The sequence below is a fragment of the Gossypium raimondii genome, unplaced genomic scaffold, assembly GCF_025698545.1.
Source record: "Gossypium raimondii isolate GPD5lz unplaced genomic scaffold, ASM2569854v1 Contig00050, whole genome shotgun sequence".
Taxonomy (NCBI): Eukaryota; Viridiplantae; Streptophyta; class Magnoliopsida; order Malvales; family Malvaceae; genus Gossypium; species Gossypium raimondii.
The window spans coordinates 1-5962 of record NW_026291209.1 but is presented as its reverse complement, the minus strand read 5'-3'; the positions used below and the strand labels follow the sequence as shown (position 1 = coordinate 5962).

At 40.5% G+C, this 5962-nt stretch overlaps 3 pseudogenes; all 3 read right to left on the bottom strand.

The window, feature by feature from the left end:
• Window positions 1–955: 955 nt before the first annotated feature.
• Window positions 956–1069, bottom strand: LOC128036821 (5S ribosomal RNA; annotated as a pseudogene).
• A 2050-nt stretch (window positions 1070–3119) lies between these two features.
• LOC128036820 (5S ribosomal RNA) lies at window positions 3120–3235 on the bottom strand (annotated as a pseudogene).
• Window positions 3236–4245: 1010 nt separating this feature from the next.
• On the bottom strand, window positions 4246–4356 carry LOC128036822 (5S ribosomal RNA; annotated as a pseudogene).
• Window positions 4357–5962: the final 1606 nt, after the last annotated feature.

Sequence of the window (5962 nt, the reverse complement as noted above, 5' to 3'; positions counted from 1 at the left end):
TGACCAAATATCGCTTCAAATTGTTTATTTCACAAAACTCAAATAACGAATGAGTTACACCACGCCGAGAAAATGCAACTAAAAAAAATATATGAAATAAAATGGGAGGGTGCAACACGAGGATTCCTAAGAGGTCACCCATCCTAGTACTACTCTCGCCAAGCACGCTTAATCATGAGTTCGATGGATCCGGCATTAGTGCCGTATGATCGCACGCCAACTCTCAGCAATCTATTCATATAAAGGTTGCCTCGATCGATTTGCGCAATTTAAATGCAATTGATCAATATCGCTCCTAATTATTCATTTCACAAAACGACAATAACGAATGAGTTACACTACGAGAAAAGGCAACTAAAAAAATTATATGAAATAAAATGGGGGGTACAACACGAGGACTTCCGCGAGGTCACCCATCCTAGTACTACTTCGCCCAAGCACGCTTAATCATGAGTTCTAATGCGATCCGGCATTAGTGCCGGTATGATCGCACTCCCAACTCTTGCGCAATCTATTCATATAAAGGTTGCCCTCGATCGCACTTGCCCAATTTAAATGCAAATTTGACCAATATCGCTCCATTATTTATTTCACAAAACGAAAATAACGAATGAGTTACACCACGCCAGAAAAGGCAACTAAAAAAACATTCTATGAAATAAAATGGGAGGGTCAACACGAGGACTTCCTCGAGGTCACCCATCCTAGTACTACTCGCCAAGCACGCTTAATCATGAGTTCGATGGATCCGTATTAGTGCGGTATGATCGCACCCGCCAACTTCTGCGAATCTATTCATATAATGGTCGCCCTTTATCGCAGCTTGGCCCGAATTTAAATGCAAATTTGACCAAATATCGCTTCAAATTGTTTATTTCACAAAACTCAAATAACGAATGAGTTACACCACGTCGAGAAAATGCAACTAAAAAAAAATATATGAAATAAAATGGAAGGGGTGCAACACGAGGACTTCCTAAGAGGTCACCCATCCTAGTACTACTTCGCCCAAGCACGCTTAATCATGAGTTCGATGGGATCCGGCATTAGTGCCGGTATGATCGCACTCCAACTTTGCGCAATCTATTCATATAAAGGTTGCCCTCGATCGACTTCTTCCGAATTTAAATACACCACGCCGAGAAAATGCAACTAAAAAAACATTCTATGAAATAAAATGGAGGTGCAACACGAGGATTCCTAAGGTCACCCATCCTAGTACTACTCGCCAAGCACGCTTAATCATGAGTTCGATGGGATCCGGCATTAGTGGGTATGATCACACCCCAACTCTTCGGAATCTATTCATATGGTCCTTCTTTATCGCACTTGCCCAATTTAAATGAAATTTTACCAAATATCGCTTCAAATTGTTTGTTTCCAAAACGCAAATAAGGAATGAGTTACACCACGTCGAGAAAATGCAACTAAAAAAAATTATATGAAATAAAATGGGAGGGGTACAACACGAGGACTTCCCAGGAGGTCACCCATCCTAGTACTCTCGCCGCCCTTAATCCTGGAGTTCTAATGCGATCCCCGGCAAGGTGTATGATCGCACTGGCCAACTTCGCAATCTATTCATATAAAGGTTCCCCCGACGACTTTTCCCGAATTTAAATGCAAATTCAATCAATATCGCTCCATTATTTATTTCACAAAACAAAATAACGAATGAGTTACACCATGTCAGAAAATGCAACTAAAAAACATTCTATGAAATAAAATGGGGGCAACACGGAGGATTCCTTGGAGGTCACCCATCCTAGTACTACTCGCCAAGCCCGCTTAGTCCTGGAGTTCGATGGATCCGGCATTAGTGCCGGTATGATCGCACCCAACTCTTCGCAATCTATTCATATAAAGGTTCCCTTTTATCGCATTACTTAATTTAAATGCAAATTTGACCAAATTCGCTTCAAATTGTTTATTTCACAAAACGAAATAACAATGAGTTACACCACGGAGAAAATGAACTAAAAAAAATTATATGAAAAAAATGGAGGGGTACAACACGAGGATTCCCAGAGGTCACCCATCCTAGTACTACTTCTCGCCCAAGCACGAAGTCATGAGTTAAGGGATCCGGCATTAGTGCCGGTATGATCGCACCCGGCCAACTTCCAAATCTATCGATATAAAAAGGTTCCCTCGATCGACTTCCCCAATTTAAATGCAAATTAACCAATATCGCTCCTAATTATTCATTTCACAAAACGAAAATAACGAATGAGTTACACCACGAGAAAATGCAACTAAAAAAAACATTCTATGAAATAAAATGGAGGGTGCAACACGAGGACTTCCTTGAGGTCACCCATCCTAGTACTACTTCGCCAAGCACGCTTAATCATGAGTTCGATGGGATCCCGCATTAGTGCTAGTATGATCGCACCCCAACTTCACAAGAATCTATTATATAAAAGGTTGCCCTCGATCGCATTCTTTCCCAATTTAAATGCAAAGACCAAATATCGCTTCCAATTATTTATTTCACAAAACAAAATAACGAATGAGTTACACCACGCCGGAAAATGCAACTAAAAAACATTCTATGAAATAAAATGGGAGGGTAAACACGGATTTCGAGGTCACCCATCCTAGTACTACTCTCCCAAGCACGCTTAATCTGGAGTTCTGGGATCCGCATTAGTGGGTATGATCGCATCGGCCAACTTGGCAATCTATTCATATAAAGGGCCTTTCATCGACTTGCCCCCAATTTAAATGCAAATTGATCAATATCGCTCCAATTATTTATTTCACAAAACGAAAATAACGAATGAGTTACACCAAGGAAAATGTAACTAAAAAAACATTCTATGAAATAAAATGAGGGGTGCAACACAGACTTTGTAGGTCACCCATCCTAGTACTACTCCCAAGCACGCTTAATCATGGAGTTCGATGGGATCCGGCATTAGTGCCGGTATGATCACACCCAACCTCATGAATCTATTCATTATAAAGGTTGCCTTATCGCACTTCTTGCCCAATTTAAATGCAAATTTTACCAAATATCGTTTCAAATTGTTTGTTTCCCAAAACGCAAATAAGGAATGAGTTACACCACGTCGAGAAAATGCAACTAAAAAAAAATTATATGAAATAAAATGGGAGGGGTACAACACGAGGACTTCCCAGGAGGTCACCCATCCTAGTACTACTCTCGCCAAGCACGCTTAATCATGGAGTTCTAATGCGATCCGGCATTAGTGCCGGTATGATCGCATTCGCCAACTCTCGCAATCTATTCATATAAAGGTTCCCCGACCACTTGGCGTTCAATTTAAATGCAAATTAATCAATATCGCTCCGCATTATTTATTTCACAAAACGAAAAATAACGAATGAGTTACACCATGTCGAAAAATGCAACTAAAAAAACTTCTATGAAAAAAATGGGAGTGGTGCAACACGAGGATTTCCTGAGGTCACCCATCCTAGTACTACTTTCCCAAGCCGCTTTAGTCATGAGTTCGATGGGATCCGGCATTAGTGCGGTATGATCGCACCGGCCAACTCTTGGCAATCTATTCATATAAAGGTCGCCCTTATCGCACTTGGCCAATTTAAATGCAAATTTGACCAAATATCCTTTCAAATTGTTTATTTCACAAAACGCAAATAACTAATGAGTTACACCACGGAGAAAATGCAACTAAAAAAATTATATGAAACAAAATGGAAGGGTACAACACGAGGATTCCTTGGAGGTCACCCATCCTAGTAACTTCTCGCCCAAGCACGCTTAACATGGAGTTCGATGGGATCCCATTAGGTTTGTATGATCGCACCCAACTTCATTAATCTATTGATATACAAAGGTTCCCCGATCGGACTTCCCGAATTTAAATGCAAATTAATCAATATCCTCCTAATTATTCATTTCACAAAACGAAAATAACGAATGAGTTACACTAGCCGAAAATGCAACTAAAAAAACATTCTATGAAATAAAAGGGAGGGTGCAACCGGGATTTCCCAGAGGTCACCCATCCTAGTACTACTCCGCCAAGCAGCTTAATCGCGGAAGTTCCAGGGATCCGCATTAGTGCCGGTATGATCGCACCCAACTCTTTAAGCAATCTATTCATATAAAGGTTGCCCTCGATCGCTTTTCGCCAATTTAAATGCAAATTAACCAATATCGCCCTAATTATTATTTCACAAAACGAAAATAACAATGAGTTACACCACGCCGAGAAAATGCAACTAAAAAAAACATTCTATGAAATAAAATGGGGGGTGCAACACAGGACTTCCCGAGGTCACCCATCCTAGTACTACTCGCCCAAGCACGCTTAATCATGGAGTTCGATGGGATCCGGCATTAGTGCCGGTATGATCACACCCGCCAACCTTTAATCTATTCATATAAAGGTTGCCCTTTATCGCACTTTTTCAATTTAAATGCAAATTTGACCAAATATCGCTTCAAATTGTTTATTTCACAAAACGCAAATAACGAATGAGTTACACCACGCCGAGAAAATGCAACTAAAAAAAATTATATGAAAAAAATGGAGGGTACAACACGGACTTCCTGGAGGTCACCCATCCTAGTACTATTCGCCAAGCACGCTTAGTCTGGAGTTCGATGGGATCCCGATTAGTGCCGGTATGATCGCATCGCCAACTTCAGCAATCTATTATATAAGTTGCCCCGATCGCACTTTGCGCCAATTTAAATGCAAATTGACCAAATATCGCTCCTAATTATTCATTTCACAAAACGAAAATAACGAATGAGTTACACCACGCCGAGAAAATGCAACTAAAAAAACATTCTATGAAATAAAATGGAGGTGCAACACGAGGATTTCCCGAGGTCACCCATCCTAGTACTACTCGCCAAGCACGCTTAATCATGAGTTCGATGGATCCGCATTAGTGCGGTATGATCGCACCCCAACTCTTAATCTATTCATATAAAGGTCCCTTTATCGGACTTTCCCAATTTAAATGCAAATTCATCAATATCGCTCCATTATTTATTTCACAAAACGAAAATAACAATGAGTTACACCACGCCGAGAAAATGCAACTAAAAAAACATTCTATGAAATAAAATGGGAGGGTGCAACACGAGACTTCCCAGAGGTCACCCATCCTAGTACTACTCGCCAAGCACGCTTAATCATGGAGTTCGAGGGATCCGGCATTAGTGCCGGTATGATCACACCCCAACTTATGAATCTATTCATAAAAGGCGCCTTTATCGCACTTGCGCCAATTTAAATGCAAATTTACCAAATATCGCTTCAAATTGTTTGTTTCAAAACACAAATAAGGAATGAGTTAAACCACGCCGAGAAAATGCAACTAAAAAAAATTATATGAAATAAAATGGAGGGTACAACACGAGGACTTCCCGAGGTCACCCATCCTAGTACTACTCGCCAAGCAGCTTAATCGCGAGTTCTAATGCGATCCGGCATTAGTGCGGTATGATCGCACCCAACTCTTCGGCAATCTATTCATATAAAGGTTCCCATCGCATTTGCGCCGAATTTAAATGCAAATTATCAATATCGCTCTCAAATTATTTATTTCACAAAACGAAATAACGAATGAGTTACACCAGCAGAAAATGCAACTAAAAAAACATTCTATGAAATAAAATGGAGGGTGCAACACGAGGATTCCCTAGAGGTCACCCATCCTAGTACTACTCGCCAAGCGCTTAATCATGGAGTTCGATGGATCCGGCATTAGTGTCGGTATGATCGCACCCCAACTCTGAATCTATTCATATAAAGGTTCCCTCATCGACTTACGCCGAATTTAAATGCAAATTTGACCAAATATCGCTTCAAATTGTTTATTTCACAAAACGCAAATAACTAATGAGTTACACCACGCCGAGAAAATGCAACTAAAAAAATTATATGAAACAAAATGAGGGGTACAACACGAGGACTTCCGTGAGGTCACCCATCCTAGTACTACTCCCGCCGCA